Source organism: Podarcis filfolensis (assembly GCF_964270895.1).
Source record: "Podarcis filfolensis genome assembly, chromosome: 3".
Classification (NCBI taxonomy): Eukaryota; Metazoa; Chordata; class Lepidosauria; order Squamata; family Lacertidae; genus Podarcis; species Podarcis filfolensis.
In genome coordinates, this window is record NC_139606.1 from 63,454,510 (window position 1) to 63,479,512 (window position 25,003).

Sequence of the window (25,003 nt, forward strand, 5' to 3'; positions counted from 1 at the left end):
CTACACTAAGGGAGGTTTTGGGTCAAGTGCACTATGTCTCTGAATACCACTTGCTCAGAATCACAAGTGGGGAGGGTGCTGCTGCACTCATGTCCTGTTTGTGGGCTTCCCAGAAACATCTGGCTGGCCATTATGAGAACAGGATGCTAAGTTAGACCAGATGGGTGTTTGTTCTGATCCAGCATGGCTCTTCTTAAGCTCTTACATCTTCCACCAATAGGTATAACTTTTTAGTTAAACCAATACAAGAACTAGTGTTTGCTGGTGCTCCTATGTTTTGATCTATTTTATTTCATTATGTTTTTAACTGACTGTCATTTAAAGCGAATCTTTTGGCAGAATTTTTTTAATGGAAAGGCATATGCATACAGGCATATAATCAGGGGTTGCAAACCTATGCCAACCAGACCAACTTTTGTGGCTGCCACATATTTGCACTGCATCCAAGCACCTAGCACACAACCTATTATATTGGCTGGAATATAATGCTTCTGTTAAGCCTGATTTCAGGGGGTGGGGTGGCTCTGAGGAGAGGATCTTTTGGTTGCCAAGTAAGGCCATGGGTGCATGTTAGATTAAACAGCAGGAGGCTTGGAAGAAAACAAAAAACCTGGAAAGAAACAACTGACGGGAGTGGCACAATTATAATTAACACAGTCTGCATAGCCTACACAACATCAATCTGTCACCCAGAGATTACTTCAAGTGGAGGATTAGATCTTCTGTTTAGATCTTGAAAAGGCACTGGCCAAAGATATTCACAATGCTTCCTACGTGCCACAAAATGCCAGCTTTCTCCAAGAACTAGTAAACATTGCATGAACACCTAATCCCATTTACACTATTTTTTTACTGAAGGCTTTGGAAGGATTTCTCACCTATATATGTTATTGCACACAATAACATTCATTAGTATTGGTTGCCTTGATATGCCAAAGCCTCAGCTAATGTCCACGTTCCCTACTCAGAGCAAGCACTGCTGCATTTGAAAACAATTCTCCAGTTAGCTCTGCTTCTGTCATCATCCCTTCCTCTTCCTCTGTTTGTCTCCCCATCTGTCAAATTGCAAGTTCTGTGGGGCAGCAGTGTGTACACTGTTCTCATCCTGAGGTAAAGTTCTTAACCCAAGGTACTACTTTCTGGTTAGTGGAGTTTGTAACCCGAAGTGTTTGTAACCCAAGGTGTTTGTAACCCGAGGTACCACTGTACAGTGGTACCTCAGGTTATGAACTTAAGTCCGTTCTTAACCCGAAATCATTCTTCACCTGAGGCGCGCTTTCACTAATGGGGCCTCCCACCGCCGCCACGCAATTTTCGTTCTCATCCTGGGGCAAAGTTCTCAACCCAAGGTACTACTTCCGGGTTAGCGGGATTTGCAACCCAAAGTGTTTGTAACCCGAAGCCTTTGTAACCCGAGGTACCACTGTATTGGAATGTTGTGCTTTTTACATTTAAGATTTCCCTCCTCAGCTGGGCCAGTCCTAACACTAGGGAGAATGAGATAGGCACCTCAGGCAGCTGATTTCAGGTGTGATGAAGGTAGCAAATTGTTAAGTACTTAATTCATTGTGTATTTTTACCACTGGGTAGGGAGAGAGGTGCATCTGTTAAAATGACTGCCTTTGGTACTCATCAGCTAGGACACAGTTCGCTTTGAAATGATTACTGGATTAAATCACTTGTCATCCCTGAGTACTATGCACTTTGACAGGGGTGGGGGGTAGGCCTCGTTTCATGCTGCACCTCATGCAGCAAAGTGTCTTGGGCTAGCACCATGTCCTGTCATATGTCAACAGCTCAAGGAAATCCATGATCTGTTCTCATTAACTATAATTTGGAATGCCACACATTTTAATTGGGGCATGTGGCAAGTTCTAACACTTTGATTTGGTATCACAAAAGGGCATCAATAATTTCCACACAAAGAAAATGTGTCTGAATCTTACACCAGCTATTTTTGCAATGTGAGGGAGAGTCTTTTCCCATCTTACAGGTGAACATTTTATCAAGGTCATTTATGCCATGTCCTTTAAAGAGGAACACTTTTAAAAGATGAAATTGGAAATTGTAGTATATGGCCTTCTTAAAAACAAAGAATATGGTGCTAATTGGGGATCATGTCATTGGAAAACATTTACCAATGATAGTAGGAATGATGTTAGGAAATTGACTTTTAAGTATTTATAAATGCAAAAGTCAATAGCTGCATTCTAGTTCTTCATGGAAAACAGCTGTGTAGTTTTGAAGTTCTACAGAACCCCAATATTTGGAGTCAGAATGAGAGGGGTGGACTTGCATTTGGCCTTTCCTTTACCTCCATCCTATGAAAAGTAATTAATTATATTACATGGCACTTTTTACATCTACCCTTCTCTAAGAACAACCTGAAAAGAGCTCTCTACATGAAGTTAAAATAGCTAAGAGGTACAAATATGAGAGATAGATAACAACTTTCTTGGTTTGAAGGATGAAACAGAGGAAATCTAAGTGTTCAACTCACTTATTTATAGGAATTTCCTGTGACTAAACACATAAGCAGCTTGTTTTCAAAGTCCATAAAAATAAGTGAGACTTTATCTATATTTACTACCCCAAAACTAGTGTATATGCCTGAATAATCAATGTGAAAAGAGAATATCTGTGTGATGCTAGCTCAAGAAGCTGAAAACATGCTTAGCGGTACCATGGCATGAACAATTTATTTGTGAAAGAGATAACTGCAGAGTATGACACAAACAGACAGGCGTTAAGCTGCCAAAATATAGCTTAGCCGAAAGGCTTATTGACCATTAAAATGCATTATATAACCCAACTTGCTTTATGTCATCTCTGAACTTCCACTAGTCTGATACGCTGTACTCATCTTTTCCCCATGCTATTCTGAGTAAAAGGGGAAGTCGCCTTCCTTACACATCACATTGCTTTGGAGCATCTCTGAATGTAACAGAAATTTTATGTGCGCAAGAGTGTGAAGATGTCAGGGAGAAAGAACAAAATTACCATAATTATAGAGCTCAACAGCTGGCAATAAGGCTATAAGCTGCACATATGCCATGAAGTCATGATTCCAGTGAAATTAGCAGGATGTCCAACATCTGTTTCGATGGAAACACAATTTTAGCACGTGCACACACAGACACACACACACACACACACAAACCCCTACAGTCCTTATTTGTTTTATCAAAAAAAATCCTTACTTATGGCTTGGAACTGCATTTGTACATATCTACTGCTGCTACATTGAAGTTGCTGCATGATTAACAAAAGTTCAAAGGGCTTTCATGAAATGTGTATTATTTCATTACCAGCAATGTGTCTATCAGTTTAACTATGCAAAGTACTTCACAGTCCCAAACTTGGGCTCAACTGAAATCAACATGACTTAGTGGCTGCGGGCTTCAAATTAACCATATGTGCAACGGCTTCAATTTGCCGTGGGACGTGTGTGTTGAATCAAAAGTAATAAACACTGTATATGGAATAGTGACTCTTGCTTTCATGGTGCTGCATTAATTGTGAATCCTTAACTCAGGTTGTCTCTGCAAAACCGGGATAACTGATTAAGCTACTGTAAATGGTAAACCTAATGGGGGAAACTATGCAATGTCGTTTTGATGAGGACAATGTTGTGTGGAAGCTGCAAAAAATGTTCATGCATGAACAGAACCAAGTCCACAACAAACTGGCACAAGGAAGCACACAAATATATTCCATGCTGCTTTGTGGAAAGGAAAAATGCAAATGTCACATTCCATTCCATGGGCAACGTTTGTCACTCACAATATTGGGCTTCACACACACACACACACACACACACACACTTCAATCCCACCTTTCTTCCAGGAGGTCTCCCACCAGACACTGATCATCAGCCCAGGCCCACATACCTTCAGCAAGGTTGCTGCTTCATGTGTGTTCAGACCATGCCCTGGGACTTTGAGTAACAATAAAGTTTTGCTGTGGTTATACACTTTATGCATTTATCATGAGCAATACCAATAAATTTGTGCAGCTGTGATGGTCAAGTAGAAGGCAAAGCAGCTATCCTGCAGGCCCTTCAAAGAGATATTACACTGGAGTCTCAAGCTTCATGTTTTACTTGAATAAACAGACACATCCAGCTTACAGTTCATGAAGCAATTCTCACCTTGTTATTTCAACTTTCAGTTTTATAGCATCATGCAATGGTGCTGCCGACACAACGACAACATTCAAAAACCTGCTAAAGCTTGTACAGTCAGAAGGCATTGCCTTTCAGAATGATTCTTATCGTTGAAGAAAATGTTAACCTTAAGTCCTTCCTTCTTGAAACCATTAGCTAAGATTAAGTCAGAGACATACATTATGGTTCTCTGCAGAACAATACATCATAACAGCCATGACCCCAAAGGCCCTTTCAGGACCACACAGCACCATTGGTCTTGTTGCTGCTCAACTTCCAGGAGCAGAGGCTGTTCACGGCATCTCAACTGGGAGACAGTTCCAGAAAAGAGAAGCTCAGAAGAGAAATCATGATGCACACACAGTTTAGCCAGAGGGTTGGGGTCTGCAACTAATTCTATACCCATAGGAATCAGGGGGGGAAACTTAACATTTTTATACTGCAGCTGTATTAAGATGCAATCCTAACACAAACCCATTGGTTATGGGAGTAAACCTCAATAAACTCAATAGGACTAACTTCTGAATAGACATGGGGTGGTATTCAGAGTACAGTGGTACCTCTGGTTACATACTTAATTCGTTCCGGAGGTCTGTTCTTAAACCGACACTGTTCTTAACCTGAAGAGCCACTTTAGCTAATGGGGACGCGCCGCTGCCGCACAATTTCTGTTCTCATCCTGAAGCAAAGTTCTTAACCCGAGGTACTATTTCTGGGTTAGCGGAGTCTGTAACCTGAAGCGTATGTAACCCGAGGTACCACTGTAGTCCCATCAAAATTAATGGACCTAACTTAGTCATGTTCATTAATTTCAGCAGGTTTATTGTGAGTAAAACTTAGTGCAACACCATCCACCGTTAAGATGGTACTGTTAATCAAACATCATCCCAGTAAGAGATTCCATTCTGAGGAGTTTCTAGCAAGCAGAATTGGAAGACAAAGCCCTACTCCTGATTTAACTTTAATGCTGTTGTGGGGAACTCCCCTTTCACCAGAGTTTATGAGCTCACACTTAACAGTGCTTTTAAAAATCATAAAGGAAGTTCCACTGAACTCAACGGCACGAATATCTGAGCACATAGTGCTGTTAGACTGTAACTTTCCCACAATTTTTGCTCCTTCTTGTCTTTTTATATGTATTTTGCATTTCATGCCAAACACACTACCACAATAATTTCTCACAAATTTAATTTCATTAATTGTATCAGTAATATATTTTTAAGTCATATTTTTAGGTATCTGAAGAAGTGTGCATGCACATGAAAGCTTATACCCAGAACAAACTTAGTTGGTCTCTAAGGTGCTACTGGACAATTTTATTTATTTTTATTTTTAAGTCATGTTATTTCAGAAGGAGGGCTCAGCTTATTAAACCAAGAAGGGCAGGGACAGAGAGCCCTTTTGTAATGGCAGTTTCATGCCTTTCCGATTTTACTTCATTTGAACGTTCTGCATAATTAATGTTGCGCTATTTAATAAATACTTATGAAACTACTACTTCTCTGCTCTTTCAGTTTAATTAGGTGATTGACTTCAGGAATGGCATAAATTAGAATGACAATTTAATTACCTTTTTTAATGTGCTCAGTTAAAAGATTTATAAATACAAGCAACACTGAAAATTAAAAAGTATGGCAAAATTAACCAGAGTTAAAACTTATTTATTACAATGCATTTTAGAAACATCAATGACACCTATGTCAATTAAGGCATAGACCATTCATGATCAAAGTGTCAAAAAAGAATCCTGCATTCTCTACCAGAATCTATATGGTACTTTTTAAATCATACATTCACATGCACAAGCTTATGGTGTTTTGACGGTCATTCGCCATCAAACTATCCCAAAGCTAGAGGAAGGCACTTCACATCACTCAATGACATCTCAAACACAATACCTTTCAGTAACTTGGATCCAGAGATGACTCACTTGTGCATGTATGGAAAGGAACTTCCACTTCTGCAATAGTGGCCTAGTCCCACCCCACCCCCATCCCATCCCATTGCAGCCCCCTGCGCCCCTTCACACACCATTCCAGAGGGCCCCTTAATCTCAAGAGTGGCTCTGTGGGGTATGGGGAGCTGTAGTGCAGGGCAGGGGGAGACGGAAAAGCCCAGCTTTATGAGCAGGCTCATGCTCACCTTGTTCTGGATTCAACTCAAAGAATTAAGTTTGCACGCTAGAGCCCAGCTCACATACACAAATATACTGTTCGCTTACACACATTTCTGGAACACGTGGCTATATTATGCCCATTGCTCCCACTCCTATCCTCCATGAAATCAGCAGAACTGATGAGCCGTCACACAGATATGCTTAATACTTTGGCCATATGATTCTGAGCGTGGCATCACTACGGCCCGTTTTGCATGTCATGGTAAGCCGCAGTCTAAACAAACCTTGTCGTACCAAACACTCAGGCTCTCCTCCTGGTTGGTTTGGGAAGAAAGCAACCGCGAGCTATGCTAGCATTCTCGTTTCTTTCTTCCTGGCTTGGGAACTGCAGGAGTGGGGTGGGTGCAATATGAGCAGAATGCAGCAGCAGGCTGCCTGTTCATGGGAAACCATCATTTGCTTAGACTAGGACTTACTCTAACATGTGAACCAGGTGGTCATGGAGTCAACACCCTGGTTCACTTTCTTGAAGCATCTGCTCTGCATGCAGGTTATTTCCTCCATTTGGATTGTGGCACAGTTGTAGTCTACGTTGCATTGATCTGTTGGGGCTTGATATCATATGCGTATTCTATGGCTTGGTGAAGGATGACTTGCAAAGGCGCCTGCAGCAAAGAGGTAGAGGCACCAGGGTTCAAAAGTGGTCCATGAGGCTGTCTCCTCCAAACCATGCCCACCTGCCCCCACATCTGACAACATATAGGATGTCAGATGTGGGGCAGCGGGAGATGCCTCAAAGTGTGAATTAGCAAGTTAAAGCAGGCTTCGGCTCTACTGTTCATCAGCTGATTGGTTGGTAAAGCCACAGTCTGCTTTGGCAGCCCACCTGTCAAATTTGCCTCACAGAACCAAAGTTTCCCCAGCCTTGCTGTACACCTTAGGTGGGTATCAGTGTAAAGGGCATGGCAAGGTGGGTGTAAAGGGCATGGCAAGGTGGGTGGGTCCTGTAACACCTCCGCTATTTTGAGGCACACAACACTTTCCCTCCAATTCTCCCACACAGTCCACTGCATTCTCACACTGAGTGCTTTGACTTTTAAACACTCCGCTGTAACTATTCAATAATGTGTATCTCCACTCATTGTTATGCAATTCATATATGCCCTAAGCCCAACAGCACAGAGGAAAAAAGTACAACAGAAGGAGCCCTGGCTGGGATAGTGAACCCCTTTATAAATATGTGCTCTGCACAATGAGCTACTTCAATTTTAAACTTCGGTAGGGTAAATATACTGCAAAAAGTCTGTCCACACAACTGTAACACTTCTCACTTAACAAAGTTCAATTGGCTCTCTAAGTGCTCCAGAATGAGCAAGATGAGCTTTCAGATTTATGTATTTTTAAATTCTAAGAATCTGGTACAGTATTCAACTGAAGAGCCACTCTCCTTGTCAAAGACCCCTCACACATTCCAGAAATACCAGGGACATACCTTTAGTGGCAGTCGTTCCTGAAACACAAGAGATAGCCATATCACATGAAAATATGTTTGGCCTTAAGTTGCTTTGCTGTTGTATATGCTGAAAAAATATGTTCGATATGTTAGAAGGAATACCACAGGCATCTTGCGATGAAGTAGTCTCCTGAAACATGCAGTTGAGACTGAGGGTTGTATCAAACGCTGCTGTTCCACTCACACAACAGATTTCTGCCTCCACAACATAACTTTCAAAGACACTTTCAAAATCTGCTTGAGGGAGCTGGGGACTCCACAAAGCAGATTTTAGGGACATGCAGGGAGAAGAAGGGGGAGTCCCCTTGTTCAGCATTAGATACAACTCTGAAACTTTTACTGGATCTACTCTTATTTGTAAACTATTTCTTTCAAGCATCAGAAATGAAGAAATGGAGTTCTGTTTATTTTGCATTCGAAAATATATCTAGAATTCTCCTCCTATACACAGATAACTGGGAGTAAGACCCACTGAACGCAACAAATCTGATTTATAGAAGATTATATCCATTCTTTTCTTTATAAAAAAAGAAACGTGTAAGTTTTTAAAACAAAAGAAATAAACTCATGGAAGTTTGCAACAATAAAATATCTATTTATAAAGAAGAAACAGGGTATAAAAGCAACAAGAAGACAGCATTTTACATAATCAAACCAACAATTCCAATAAATAGCCAGAACAAGAATTCATACAACTGTAATCAAGGACTGCACTGTGGAAAAAGAAGCCTTTTTAATAGAAACTCTGTATGATAGCATAGGCGATTTATTGAAGGCCCATTCATTTTCTTGAATTCATTTGGTATGGTAACTACAGAATACTTCTTGGTATCTTCTTTTTATTATTTTTATTGTTGTTGTTTTAAAAATTCAAGCAAAGGTCTCTTCCCATACACTATTTACATAGCAGAACAAATTTCAGCCTCCCAATTACTAACTTGTTTGCCTCTCTGTAATGCAATAGATCAGCATTAGGTTAACACAGTGCAAAACTGACTGATCTAGGGTGCTTTGTCTGGAGTTTCCGTTTCCAGAAAAGTTGTGCAATGCTAAAACAATGGCTCTCCTATTGGGCTACTGTTTCATGTAACCTCACTGTACAGCTGATGATTGATGATGGGTCAAGAGGGCAGTAGACTTTGGGTGCATGACGCTTAAATGCTTTATCAAAAATGGCAAGGGGCCATGTGCTACAATAACACAGCAAATACTTCCTTTTACTGTACAGCAGACAAATTCCTTCCTCTCAGTCGGCTAAATCTACAGCTGTAATTCATGACTTGCAGTTCAGAGAAGGCAAGAATTAACAAGCCACACACTGTCCGCAGGTAAAAAATGATAACACAAACCCCCAGAAAACCTGAGACTGAGTGCCTATGAGAACTCTTACTGCCCCCAAAACCTCCAGCCAAACAGAAAACTCAAGCTCATCACCAACATCCGCTTAGAGCATATCACTATTTTCTCATAAAGCCAAGTCTCTTGGGAGATGCTGGATCGTCAGATGTGCACAAGGAAATACAACATAAAATAAATACACCAATATATATGCACTTACTCCATCGGAAACACCCTTTGTATATAAGACAACCAAGACTAAACAAACCTATTTAGACTAGGTTACTCGAGAACAAACAGATAAAAGGAAGTTAATATCAAGATGTGGGGGGGGCACCTTCTAAAAAGGCTAATATTTAAAGCATAAAATCTTAGAGAAGCAAGCAGCTCTGCAGCCTTGTGGTAGCCTCCGACTCAACCTAGAAAACCCCAGGAAGTGGTTTGAATGAGAAGCTGGACCAGGTTTCTGTACATAATCACCTGATGTCATAATACACACATAGGTATGTGGGAGAAATTCAGGTCCATTCGCATGAACCTACCTCATCTGTCCTTCCCAAATGTAAACAAGAACTCAGACATGCTTTGAAATGCACACGTCTCTGAATTTTTTAGTGCAGTTACCCATCAAAAAGTGTACAAAAATGCATGGACTGAAATAGGACACCAAAATGCACTGAGGTGGTACCTCAGGTTAAGTACTTAATTCATTCTGGAGGTCCGTTCTTAACCTGAAACTGTTCTTAACCTGAAGCACCACTTTAGCTAATGGGGTCTCCTGCTGCTGCCGGGCCACCGGAGCACGATTTCTGTTCTCATCCTGAAGCAAAGTTCTTAACCCGAGCTACTATTTCTGGGTTAGCGGAGTCTGTAACCTGAAGCATATGTAACCTGAAGCGTATTTAACCCGAGGTACCACTGTATTTGAGGAAACTACATGTAAACTGTCTGCATTGGGCAAAATGGCATACAAAACTGAATATATTAGAAAGAAGCATGCACTAAAACGTTGAAGAATTTATGTGGGGACTTTAAAAAAATCACAAAGTGATGCTAAAATGTGGCTAACTGATCTTAAGATTAAATTAAAACACACGATGCACACACATTAACACGTATGTTAAATATTCAGTTCTTCCTTTAAAACAATTTTAACACACACCCCAAAATAAAAATGCTCAGAAATTATTTTGTTAATATCTTGCAGGAACAGGGTAAAAATAGTTTTCAGTATTTGGAAGGGGTTGTTTTTTTGTGTGTTTTTTAAAGTCCAGAGGAACATTTCTCCAACTTTCAAAACAGTTCTGTTGTTTGATGTCTGCAGCCAGAGGTCCATTCTTTGCCTCAATACTTTAGTTCAAAATTTCACTTTCAGTAGCTTTTACACATTAAACGACAACCTCTCCTCAGTTCCTTGCATGTCCATTCACATTGTGCAGCACTCACAGTATGCAGGCACACATTTCAAGTAGCAGGACCCCGAATTGTTAAAAATACAGTTTTCATTTTTATTCTACAGTGCAGCCAGTTCCGGGATGGGAAACGAGCTTTTGCTACTCAAAACAAAAGAACTTTCCCAGAGGAAAAACATCTGTTTGCTTCTGCTGGCTGTGAAAGCCAAGAAAGCAAGGTTAAATCTAGTATGGGGCCAATGCAATTTTGAAATTGAGCAAGTTCACCATGAGTGGTAATACATTCCTATCACATTATTATACTTCCACTTTAATAGATCATATATACAGAAAATTGTAAACAGTTTTTGAATTGTAGGGTACTACCTCGGGGGTGGGGAGCCTATGATCCTACACGTTGCTGAACTGCAACTCTCATAATCCCAGACTACTTGCCATACTGGCTGGGGCAGATGGGAATTGTAGTTCACCAACATCTGGAGGTTCATAGGCTGCCCACCCGTGCACTACCAGGTCATTCCTTAGAATGGCTGGATCCATGCTGCTACCACCTCCCAACACCAATGGGAACTACCTGGGAGACAGAGATGATCCAAAGTATTCTCAGCAACTTCACTTGCGAACCATTATTCACACGTATTCTAATAATTGCTTCCTTCCCACAAAGGAACATAGGAGTTGCTTTGTATCCAGTACTGTCTTCTATGCCCAGCAATAGCTCTCCCAGATTTCTAGCCTTTCCCATCACCTGATCCTTTTTGAACTGAAGATGCTTAAGCCTGAACCTGGGACAATCTTCATCCAATGCATGTACACTGCTAGTGTGTGGCAGCCTTTCCTTCTCACCTTATTCATGCACCTGAACAGGTGTGGCACCGCATTGGCTTAGCATCCAGCAAAAGCATTTTAACCCAGCTTGTGTTCCTTAAGTTAATTAAATGAGGGAAGGAGGTAATGAATGATTGGGAGCACAAAATAGAGAGCGGAGGCACAAAATTTCTGTCAGTCATTTTAAGCTGTAAGGGGGAAGAGGTCCTTGCAATCTCCTCCTAATAAAAAAAGGCATAATAATAATAATAATAATAATAATAATAATAATAATAATAATAATAATAATTTATTTATACCCCGCCCATCTGGCTGGGCTTCCCCAGCCACTCTGGGCGGCCTCCAAAAAAATATTAAAATACTGTAATACATCAAACATTAAAAGCTTCCCTAAACAGGGCTGCCTTCAGATGTCTTCTAAAAATCTGGTAGTTGTTGTTCTCTTTGACATCTGGTGGGAGGGTGTTCCACAGGGAGGGCGCCACTACCGAGAAGGCCCTCTGCCTGGTTCCCTGTAACTTGGCTTCTCGCAGTGAGGGAACCGCCAGAAGGCCCTCGGTGCTGGACCTCAGTGTCCGGGTAGAACAATGGGGGTGGAGACGCTCCCCCAAAACGTTCTCTCAGTCAGCAAGCATGGATGAAAAGAAGGAGGAGGAATACTTTGCAAGGGCTCAACACTTAACACAGTGTTGACCCTCAAACTGGTAACTCTCAGAAGATGTACTGAACATAACATTTAAATTATATTCACACAGTGTGATCCTAAGCACACTTATTCGGAAGTTAATTCCAGGGGATTCAATGGGATATATTCCCCGAGACATGTTTAGGACTTTAGTTTGTTTTGATTTATAAAGTGAATTACCTTCAAGTGAAACTTCCAGTAGATGAGGAAGGGAATATACAAAATAAGCAAGGGGGGAAAGCTCTGAAAATCTAAAATAGAAGTTTAAGCATAGTATGCTTCCTTTCTGTAATTTTCTATTCATGTTCTAAAACATTCTCTACCTAGGGCAAGTAAAGCACACACAATTCAGCCCAAATTCAGTATGTCTCACGGCTCTTCAACACTTGTGCTTGCCCTGTGCCTAGAAATCATGGGTTAGAGCGGTTTTACCTTTGCCCACTGCTTTGTCCCAGAAAGCTTACTCTTTAGTGCTAAATCAGAGCAAACATCAACGTGGAGTAAAACTCAACTGACATTTGCTCCAATTCAGTGGTAAACAGCAGGTTTTCCCCGGGGGAAACAACAGGGCAAGCAGAAGTGTGGATGATCCCTCAGTTCTGTCAATTTCCTTAGAACAGCTATAAGCATGTGGATTATTCATGCATTTTAATTGAGAGGGCAAAAAACAAGTGTTTAGCGCTGGATTCCTTGGGGCACTGAGAGTATTGTATGCTTAAAATCCTCTCTCTGAAACTGACTGAGCTAAAATAAAGTGTCTAATTTCACTTGGATCATGCCCATAATGTAATGTCCCTGCGTTCCTATTTATCCAAACAAAGGAAATTCAGTTTGATTGTGCCCATAATTGTTAATATATTGTCTACCACTTACTTGATTTATGCAAACAAAATAACTTCCCTTTCTTATCAACACCAGGAAACATTAGCAAATATCATTTTGAATTCCTATTGAGTTAGTTGTTAATATTTCAGTGTGGTTCTTAAAATATTACCATTCCTTATTTGATATTCAGATCTTTGATTTTTTTAAAAAGAAATCATTTGAAAATTTGCATGACAATACTTAATCTAAATTCATAGAAGTATGGGATGGGGAGGCTGAAATAAATAAAAATAAAAATATCCTCTGGTTTAGGGCCAGATTCTGCCTGTGTTATAGTCAATGGCATCTTTCCAGCTGGGCCTGGAATGAATTCAAGAGTGTCAAAGCATGCCAAATTTCACACTTCAAAAGAGAGGTTATGTTTAAATCAGAAATACAGCAGCTGCACTACTCAACCATAACCATGTTATGGCAGGGTGGCTACAAGGTCATGATTTGGGTTGAGAATATGACAGAACATCCAATTAAAACATTGAGGGCAGCTTTGATAAACTGGCTTATCAATGCTTTGCAGTATTTACACTGAAGGACTTCTAAAATTTCAGAAGCAGACTGTGCTTCTGAAACCCACTGGGGATGATTTTGCTTTCATTTTAAAGGTGATGTCCCTGATCCCATGCATGCCTACCTGGATGCTGAGTTCATACACTACATTCCCAAGTAGGTGTGCATAGGATTGCAACCTAAGTGAAAATACTGCTCCAAGATCATTGATTACAGCAGGCATAGGCAAACCCGACCCTCCATATGTTTTGGGACTACAACTCGCATCATTCCTGACCACTGGTCCTGTTAGCTAGGGATGATGGGAGTTGTAGTTCCAAAACATATGGAGGGCCGAGTTTGCCTATGCCTGGATTACAGTGATTTTAAGAATTCATGCCCAAAGCGCTTGGTGAAATATGAACACATCTTCCAATTACTGAACAATATGCTATCTACTTGGTGAGATCAAATGTCCCTGAGAGGTCCAGCAAAATCAGGGTCACCTCTTACAACGTGCACTAAGGCAGTGGTTTCCAACCCATTTTCCCCAACAGTTCTCTTAAAAATTGCTGAGGGCCTTGGAAGATCACTTAATGTTTTTTTTCTGCCTGTTGTAGCAACTGTAACGCGCTGTGCTAGAATCTGCATGATTTTTAATTGCAATTTTACAGAAATACTGCAGGCTGCCTGAATGAAGCTTGTGGATGCTATCCTAAAGCAACCCAACTTTAAGAAATCTAGATAATTAAGATCTAGGATAATCAAGGAAAATGTGGAGCTCAGCCTCACGCCTCCGCAAATACTTTGTCCAATAATGGAATATTGTATACTAGACAATCGTGATTTCTATCAGAGAGTTCAAATGATGGATTCTTCAATAAGGAACATAACACCATCTCTTTTAATGCAGAAATGGAACAAGCCTTCATTACTTCTGTTGTCTAGTCCCAGCATAGCTACCCTTATTAGGCGAGGCAAAGACCAATCATGCACATGTCGAAGGAAAGGGAGATCGGGGAACTGGAGCTGAATGGCTCCAAGGTAGATCCTGGTGAGATGGGGGAGGAGAGATCAGGACCTCAAGAGAGGTCTGAACCAGAGGAGGGGCCCAGTGAGCTGGGAGGTGAAGGTTCGGGTCCCAGGGAGGGGCCAAGCAGGCAGCCAGAAAAGTGTTCTACCCCCAAGACACTGGGTATCCTAAGCCTAATCAGCTGCAGTGGAGCTGCCACTAGCGATGAAGAAAATGTGCCAGAAATGGAAATAGCAAAAAAAAAAAAAAAACCTTTAAGTCTTCTTTTTTTAAAAGCATGAGCCTAACCCAAAGAATCATTCTAACTTGTTTACTGATTCATTTGCTTCCAGGATAGCTCTGACTTCAAATTATCTTGTCACTCCCAGTGCCGTTCTGATGGATGCTGCCAATGCAGCTGGTACTGCGGACAGCCTAAACGAAAGCTCAGAGAACAAAAAAGGGACACAGAACAACCATCTGACATTGCATTGTTTATATCTATCATCTATCTATCTATCATCTATCTATCTATCTATCTATCTATCTATCTATCTATCTAATCTGTCTGCTGAACCCTGACCATTTTTGTAATTATTGGGCATAGTTACTTGAAACACTGCATAAACAGCACGTGTTATGGGGGAATTAAGAGATATAATGGTAAAATAAAAGGCAGCTCACTCTCATTCTGGAAAATGGGTCCCCTTAACTGGACAGCCTGCTGACTAGTTGAGAAAAGAAACATTTGGAGTGTGGAAGAATCTGCTCAGTACAGACTGGACTTCATAATTAATTGCATCATTTGCCAATGTGGAAGGGAACAGTACTCACTTTCTCAGTTTTCTCCAACCATGTACATACATTTCATACATATTTGGCAAGCTAAGAATTCACATCCAAAGTGAAGAAGCAGTTCCATTTGGGTACCATGTATGACAGCATAGGTGGCATTAACTGTTCACTTCCGGCATGATTCATGACGATGCCTCATCAAGAGTTTACCGAGCGTGGAAGAGTGGACAGCATGATACCATACAACATAGGATTTGTGTTAATCCAAGCTCAGAACTGATATTTAGAAACTGAAAGGGTGGCTAAAGTGGAAAAGAGGGCAGGGTCCTGCACCTTTGATCGTTATTTACAGAAGGGTTATTGTCACAAAAGGGTTATACTGATACTTTGATTTAGGACTTGGTTGAATTGTGGATTGCTTTAGATTTTATAACTTCTGTTTTGGACAGTTAGCTGCCTTGAATTTCTTCTGACAAACAGGTGTAATATATAGTTTAAAATAAATAAATGTACATATTTATGAAAGGGGCAGAAGCCCAGTTCTCTTTTGCATCAGGCTACTGATGGGACATACAAACATGATATATCACTTTATTTGTATGCTGACTTTTCATAGTTCAAACCATGCTCAAAGCAGCTTACAAGACGAAAAAAAGACACAATTACAAACATAACCCAAAGTAGTCATAAGCAATAAATAAAACATCAAAAGGTACACAACCAAATTTTAAAATGTCCATCTAAATGATAAGAACGAAAATAAAGATACAAAAGATTGATATCAACAAAAAACAAAAACAAAAAACACCCTAAACAATACCCCAGCCCAATAGTTTGTACAGCAGCCTCGGCTGTTGTAGCTGCAGTCAGTCAAGGCCCTGCCCTCCCAGGCCAGGTGGAAAAGGCAAGCAAGGCAGGGAGCATGTCTTCCAGGACTCACAGCCAAGGGGGTCTGAAAAGGTTCTGAAGACATTTACCTTTGAAGTACAGCAGCCAGGAATGGAATTAAGCCCCACAGCAACTCCTATTGTCTGATTTTTACCAGATATTAATTATGAAACAGGTCCAGGGATTCTTGGAATGCTGCAGCCAGTATAGGGGAAGGAACCAGTTCTGTCCACCCACTAGCAATGCTTTCCTTACCAAATCATCTCCTTGCAAACTCATTCCACTCACCCACTTAGTGCTGCTCTCAAATCGATCTACAATATAAGAGGTCTGCACAACATGTGCCCCACCTAGCCAAATTCAGCCCACAAGTCACTTGAGGCAGCCCATCGTGGGCTTCACACACACACACACACACACACACACACACACACACACCTTTGCTTACCTGGGTCTCCCAAAACAAGGTAATTATTGACTGTTTTGCATTTGGTTTTCAGGTCAAAGCAACACATATAGCAGGAAAAGGCGAACACAGACCAGGAACACTAATCAATCCGGTCCCAGGACAATTCAGTTAAATCCTAAATGCAGCTGACTATGAACAAGCCTGTCCACTGAATTCTCCACATAAACTTTGATAGAAAATCAACAGTAATACCCACATCCTATTTCTAGATGAGCCTTTGACACCACCTGCTAAGGGACCCATAATACACAGAAGCACACACATAAACATTACATTTCCTAAACACAGAATCCCAGAAGAGTTCAGTGATTGGTTTTCCCAGCAAATGACTCACAGTCCCATCAAGATTTTGAATTTAACCTTTTACTGTGAATTATATAACCAGCTTGGCATTAGTCATCAAAGATTCTTGAAATAAAAAAGCAATACATAAATATATACCTGGCACAGTCAAACCTTGGTACTTATTTGCATTTTCTAAGGCTTCAGCTTGTTTGCACTTACCTGGGGTCACTACTCCTGAGTAGACATGTTATAGGACTGCATTATCAAACAGTTTTAACTTAAGCTCAGAAAGTCAAAAGTTTGCTAATGATAAATGAATGGGAAAAGTGAATCTGGAGTTGTACCATTTCAGAATTATACTTGGGGTGTTATTTGGGTTACTCAAAACCAAGCGTTATAAATTACAGCCTTATACTTCGGATATAACTTGGGATACTTAAATCCAGCATGAGCTTTGCCTTCTAGTCTCAGAGCGAAGCTATCAAAGTGTCAACATTGTATCTGTATTCTGTCCCTGTCGAATAGCAGATACTGTATATGAATGGATGACAAGAAGGGAGTTGTTGTTATAATAGCTACAGGGTAAAATAACATTTACGGATATAGATCTATGGGCTTGAGAAGGAATTTCTTCGTATGATTAAAGAACCTCTAGCACCTCTGATCTTATTGCAGGTATAATAGATGGAAGGGTTGCATCCTTAATATCACAGAAATAATAAAAAGAAAAGAAGTATAAGACTGGTTTGTTGTTGTTGCCTGTTTTGCAACGATCCCTGCAAGATACAATGCAGGGCTATGAGGAATCCCGCTCTTAATGAGAGAGGCATCAAGGAACAAGGAAAAGCCCATTACTGTGACCCTCCAACTATACAGCTTCACAAACAAATGAATAATATTCTCCTCCATGCAGAGGCAGAGTTAGCTGCTTAATTGTTTTCAGATCCACACAGATCACCTCACCCACTCGGTATTTCGTGCACCTTATTGTCATTTTCTTGACAGCCTGAATGCCAGCGAAAGAGCTTGACAGTCCTGAGGTCAGAGGTCACCGAGAGTTGAACGTGGCATCCGCTGCCATCACGTTTGTGTCAAACGGAGTAAACATGAGGGAGAAAGGAAGGCGAAAGTGCCTCAAGCTGGCTCCAGCACTCAGCTGTCCTCACAGAGTGTGCTTCAACAGAGATGGAGAAGAAGAAAAAAATTTCACAAGCCTACCGCAGTCTCATTTACACATGTCATAGAGGGAAGGAGGGGAGGTGGCAAGGGGGGAGGAAAAGGAACAGAAGGGGTCATTTACTAATATGCCTTTTATAATCGCTATTCATTTCCCTACCAGAAATAACTTAAAAGAGAGCAGGAAATTAATTGCTACCAAAAGCTCAGCAGGTCACGGAGGCAGGTGTAACCTATCAATTTAAGAACAGCCTTGCTTGCTGCATGTTATGATTTCACCTGGAGAACATCTGGACTGCACACCCTGCATCAAATGCTCACCATTCCGTATTCCTATATATTTTTTTTTAAAGCAGACGCAGAAACACAACAACAAGCTGAAAGAGCAGACAAACACTTCCCTCCTCTGCTGCTTTACATTCCACAGCATCACTCTCAGCAGAGCTGCAGGGAAAAAGCAAGCATTCCTTGGATAAAAGATCAGCTAACTGAACCATACACATTGCTCCTGCTACACTCCAGTACATAGATCACTAGGAAACAATGCAGCCAACACATCACGTCCTGAAATCCAACTGCAGTTTTTTCCGTAGCTTTGGGAAACATACCTTTCCCGGTGAAAACTGAACAACAGAGATAGGATTTACTGCTGTTCAGACAAGGAACACCTCCCTTTCTCCCCCTTCCCGATTTCCCAGTGAATGCCATCCCCGGTACTACCTGCATTTATCAGCAATGCAATCGCCTCATCTCTCCAGTCACTCCAAAGAACCGAACAGCCTGGAAATTCCGGTTGTCCATTATTCGAGGTCACAGATAAAAGCTAAACAGCAGCAGTGACTCCCATCAATCATAAGTCACTCAGTTATAGAATGTATGGTAGGAGACCTACTGATGTAAGCTAGTCACCAGAGAAAATACCCACTGATGACGCATATCCAGGCATAAAAATAGTTACAGGGCCCCCAAAGGGATTATTCAACAGCCTACATTTAGATATTCTTACAAGAGACCCAAAGTCAATTTGCTGCTCTTAGGTGGCTGTGAAAGGCTGGAGTTTAAGCATCTTCAGTGGACAGAACCACAAGTGGCTGGTTTAAATAAACAACTGCAATTACAAGCTGTTTCTGCATTTTTTTGACACTGCAGTATAAAGACAAAGTATAAAGGGAGAGATGCAGACTACAAAATTCTACCTATAAGATGTATCTTTACAATGCTGGTTTTCGTTTACTAAAAACAACAAACACATTATGCCGTGCACAGCTTAACATTTGTCTATACATTTCTAAACATGCTTTCTAGCCTCCTCCCCTTGGCCCCTGCAGAGCAGCCTGGCTTAACACTTGTATAAAAGCAACATCACCAAAAACGGGTTTTGGTTCCCTAAATCACTTTACAACAAAAGTAGCTTCCTTTAAAGAAATTTGACAGCAAAAACATAGTCCCAGATTGAAGGATCTGCAACGGCGTTGGGTGAAATGAAGGTTCTGAATCACAAGTCTTCCCAGAGACTCTTGGGGATGAATTGCAGCTCTGCGTGTTTTGTGCACAAACATATAACATGCCAGTCCTCCAACCCCGCTGCAGTGCTGTACTTCCCCCATAGGACTAAACTTAACCAGTCCCACATTTATACAAGAGAAAGTAAAGGAAACAATTTAGGGTTGCTACTAGGGTTTGGAGCTAAACCTATTCCCTGACACTGGTGACCCTAGTCATGAAGAACCCAGCTTGCTCTGTCATCTGCCTAACTCCACCTTGGCTTACGACTCTTAGTTGCACTCGACTGTAGACTAGAACACTGGGGACTGGCTTTCTGATGTAGCGGGTGAGATCCAATGGTGGCTTGCACAACAGAAATCCACTTACACATGGATTTTTCCTTCCCCCCCCCGCCCCCCGGCATGCATTCAAAATTTGTTCCAGAGGGTCCCCAGTCATCTGGAGCAGATTTTAAGGGTGAGGGAGCCTGCAGGGAGAGGAAATGAAGGAGAAGGCCTTTTACAGCAGCAGAGACCTGCTCAAGCTTTGTTGGAGTTCACCCAATGATAGCTTTTCAGTGGCACTGAATCTTATGATACAAAAAACCACCTTAAAAGGAAAATGACATTTCTTTCAAATAGGGCTCATAGGACAATGGGAGGCAGGATCCATTCCTGATTCAATTATTATAAACAAGCAGAACATTGGACTGTGCCCTGAACTTTGTCATAGGATAAGACCCATGGGAGCAATGAACATGTTGCCCAAAAGTGGCATGTTAAAAGGAATGGGCTCGGATACTGGATCCTATTAGAAAAATTACAGGCTGTTCTCTCCCTTGAAAACCAGCTTAACAGTTTTATAAATGGCCTTAATAAAGTAGAAGAAATTCTGTAAATCATATCAGATGGTATGAAATTATTAGTCACCCTAACGGAACTTCGGATTTCTCAATAGTGGAAAAATGAGCAACATTTTTCACTTCAAGGATAGTATGTTTAAACAGGGGTACATCCCAATAATGGACAAGATTTTCCTTCAACTAAAAATACATTAATTCCTAGGCACCCTGATAATTTTATAGGAAAATGTTTTCTTTTTTACATGCGCAAAGTTGATGGAACTTTATCCAAAAGGCCAGCAAGGCTGTAATCATATACCCACTTACCTGGGACTAAGTCTCAATGAACTCAAACAGAACCTATTTCTGAGTAGACATGTAGAGAATTGTGTGGTAAAATACTGTATTCCTATATTGTGTCATTAATAATGCAAACCTATGAAGAAGTAAACTCGTTTTAGTTCAGTGGACTCTACCCCCAGGTAAGTGTTACAATATTGTAGCCATAGAAAATTAAGTAGGGAATATCAAACTCTTGACTGAAAGTTATGGAGATAACTAGTGTTGCCATACATTTAAACATACTTTTTTTGTATATGGTAAACCAACAAAAATTATAAACTAAAAAGTGTTTCAAAATGTGAGTTACAGCAGCTGGAACATTATACCCACAAACCCATGTTTTTTGTTAGAGAATGGAGCTGATAGTGCCAAGGCATTTGAACCCCATATGGCACAGCTGCATATTCCTCCATTTCAGGGGGTTGGACTAGATGATCCTCAGGGTCCCAAGTCAACAATTATATCATTCTATTGTTTAAAGATGGCTACAATCATTCATGTTCTGCTTCTCAATATGAAGCCATATTCAATACGAAGCCATGCTTCTTTAAAAAAGTGCAAGGCTTAAAATAATTTTGGAGTGTACTTGGCACCAAATTCCATAGGAATAAAGTCATATAGTCGATTCTTATTCACAGTAGCCTTATTTGAATTCTTCTGTGTAACGAAAATTATTTGGCTTTATGAAGCAGCCAACAGTAACTACTGACCCTCACTTATAGCAGAATGGAAGTCACTGTTATTTAGAACAGTGAAAAGATGTGTGTCTTTATCCCTGCACTGCAATAAGCAGTGGGGAGAATCTTTTTTGCCCTGCCATGCACTATTCCGCCTAACTTTCCTCGATGATGATAACATTGTTATAAATAAAAGTGCAAATTATTTTTAGCACCGAGATTTCGCTAAGCACTCACGTTTCTCTCCTGTGTGTAAACGCCGGCAGTTCTCCTTGCCCTAGTTTAACAGCCCTCTTTAGAAATATTCATTGGTGGCTTCTAGCTGATTTATCCCAAGCAAGTTCCCGGGAGAAGTCTGATGCTTAGTCTCTCCTCCAGTCTCCTATCAGCATCTCGCCTCTATTGCCCCCTGTAATTGTCACCAGCATCCAAGAAAGCAGCAATTCATTTCCTACAGAACATGGGAGATAAAAACAACCAAATTTTAGAGAAGGGCAGGGCAGGGGGGAGGCCCACCAAAACAAAGTTTAACATAAAAATATTAGAGGGGTTCAAAACGTACACAATGCGTCATCAAGAAACTGGGAAGCTTTATGTGTTCTTTCAACAGAGTGAAGTCAACCCTACAACATTATCACAAAAAAATCTCTCACCAGCAAGGAGATTGAACATTTTCCTCCTCCCACCTATGAGGATCTTGAAATACATGAGAGGAGCTAATGAACTCTAATCAGATGTCTTTAAAGGAGAATAATATTCAGTTCTGAAATATATATTTTTAATGAAATAATCCATAACATTTAGATTTGGTTATCTTTTTCTACAGCTTTATATTTTTCCTATTCTAACTCCCCCGCCCCCCAGTCTCTTATGTAACTTGTATCATACAAGCAAGGATGTCCAAGGTTGGAAAATTCCCAGCTGACCAAAAACAGGATTGAACTTGATGCCTAAAGACCATGGAAGGAAGATGATCCATGCTGTAATCTGCTCTTCGGCAAGATTACATTTTTTGTAATCTTTTTTTTTATACCATTTTTTTATACCATTTTTTGTCAAGCTTCCCTAGATAGAAATCCTGCTACCCAACAGACAGTGGTGGGGAAAGCCACCACAACTTGCAATGCACTCTGCCAACGCAACAACAGCCCTGGGTCACCTAGCTCCAATCTCTGCTATTAGCCTCTTCTGCATTTTCGAGCCAAGATTCCTAATGTAGAAAGTAACTAGAGGCAGCAGCAGCAGCAGCAGTTTTTGCCAACCTTTTCTCTCATCTGCCTGAAAATTGGACACAACCGCAGCAGAATAGTCTGAGCAGGATATAGTTGGGTTGCGATTCCCATTGAGAATTACTAATTTGTTCTCTTTTGTAAAATAGAAGCCCCGCTCAGGAAGGAAATTCCGTAACTCAATGGAATTGTTTTCCTTTATATTCACCAGGTTATCAAGCACAAAACAGAGTCAAAATTGGCTGAGCCAGCTGGCAGGGGATTCCCTATGCCCAGGGAAAGCCATAGCTCAACCAGCATAGGCATGACATCAGCAGCTACCTCAGTCATCTGCCAGTCAAGTTCAGTTCAACCATCACTCGAATGGTGGGGTTGCTGCATACCTACGGTTGCTCCTACAGAATAGTTTGAAGCATGCCTGTCACCTGCCTAAAGCAATCTTAGCGACTTTGTCACATAAATCTGCATAATTCTACATAGGAACAAAACAGCAGTTTTGAAGAGTATAGCAATGCTTCAGACTGCAAAAGAGATAAAAGTGGAAATGGACGCTATGTCCAAAGCACTGTCATACTGGTGGCATCTAAGAAGGCATAGTATTTTGGGGCTGCAAAAGTCACCCTGTCTGGGACCCTTCATAGAGCTCACCATGCTCCTAAAATAAAGCTAGGAACCTTCTCTCAAGGAAACCCCCAATGAGCTTTTCACAGTTCCCTGTGCCCTGGCTCCTTTCTTGCCCAGCTGTCATATGCCAAGGCAGCCCTGCATCTCTCTTGCCCTTCCAATACCTTCACCTGAATTAAGAGTTTTGCACCTAGAAAGAGACTAGCCCCAACTGCAGGAATGGAAAAACATTACTAGGACCCCACAGTCAAGCCCAAGTTCATTTTCTCTATCATGTCATTGGTTTCCCTTTCATTAATATAACTATGAAAACAATTTGACTGATTAGTCGCCCAAGCCTAAATTCAATTCCTATGTGGGGTTTTTTTTAAAAAGGGTAGAAAATAATAACAGCTACGTTGTACAGAGTGACTGAGTTCTCAGTGTTCAACCTTGAAAGCTAGCTCTTAGACTGAGCTGAACTTTGAACCTCCCATTTTCACTTAATTCTGAAATAGCACCCCTACAGAGAAACTGAATCTGGCATGCCATAAGCCAGAGAAGAGAGATGCAGAAGCACCTAAATATTTATTAAGCATCAACATTGGTCAATTCTGCTTGTCCACTCTTCCTCAGAAACAGAAAAGCTAATCCTTTTGAGTTCCAGAGTTCCAAAGACATGCCACTCCCAGATAGAGGAAAAACTGGTAGAAATAAAAGCTATATTAGAAGACTAACTTGCTTCCTTGAGAAATGATGGGCACAACATGTCCACAAAGGAAGGGATACAAAGTGCGCTCTCTCTCGCGCTCTCTCTCTCTCTCTCTCTCTCTCTCTCTCTCTCTCTCTCGGTGCCATCCTCAGTCTCTAACATTGACTGTGATGGAATAGGACTTGAAGCCATTTTGTACTCAAGTTTTGGCAGAGAGTATACAAGACCTTGGACAGCACCAAGGGGTCCTGCTATGGCAATTAACAAGCAACGTTGTCTCTGCTGGGAGCAAGAGCCAGCTGAAGCCTTATCTAGGCTGCACAGGCTGCACAGGCTTGAAGCCACAGTAGCTAGCTAACTGACTAAACAGCCCTCACCTTATTTTGTAACCTTTGGGGCTTCTGTGAGGCTGCGAGCTCTGGCCACCAAGGCCCTGAATAAGTTATAGGAGGTTCTGCCCCTGGGGAAATATCTGAGTTTTCTACAGTGCCATGAAAAGCCCCCAGCTTGCAGATCACGATCCAGTCCTCTTTGGGATCTATAAGGAGCTGGCCCTTGTTCTGTTTATCCTAGGGCCATCTATTCATACTAGCGCCATCTCTCCAAAGGTCTTGCCTATTCCTGTTACTGGAGATCCTGGAGACGACAATGAACCAGGGACATTCAGCATGCTGCGCATGTATTGCACTGAGCTATGACCCACCACCTAAGAAGCAGAGAATTCTAAAATTAAAAGTAGTAAACTCCACATTGGAGCACGAGGGGCGGGAAGCATTTCGTGCTTTCCTGAAGAATGCCACCCAAGGGAACAAAGGGAGCAGAGAGTAAGAAAAGCCAGAGGGGGACATTTATTTTTGGAAGAGGAGCGGGACCGTATTTGATGTCACTGTTTCACAACTGCTCTGCGCTCTGCTTACAAGGAGGCAGCTTTCAACAACAGGAAGCCTGAGGACTTCGAGCCCCAGGAGTGGGCGTATCAGCAGGCAAGTAATAATATGCAGAGAGCAGCACTGGCAGCAACTCCATCCCATCTCCTTCCAGCCACTACAAAGGCTCATGCTGGC

The 25,003-nt window shown here is 41.3% G+C and overlaps 1 protein-coding gene across 6 annotated transcripts in view; it reads right to left on the reverse strand.

The window, feature by feature from the left end:
* HIVEP2 (HIVEP zinc finger 2) overlaps positions 1–25,003 on the reverse strand; it is a 137,662-nt gene that overhangs the window by 61,687 nt on the left and 50,972 nt on the right. For 3 of the 6 annotated variants that reach the window (XM_083607543.1, XM_083607544.1, XM_083607542.1), the window contains exon 2: positions 21,633–21,846. The exons of 2 other annotated variants lie outside the window; for them this stretch is intronic. The gene's annotated coding sequence lies outside the window, so the exon portion shown is untranslated. Of the gene's footprint in view, positions 1–18,770; positions 18,924–21,632; positions 21,847–25,003 lie in introns of those variants that run through there. One more of the 6 variants, XM_083607546.1, reaches the window with a different exon arrangement.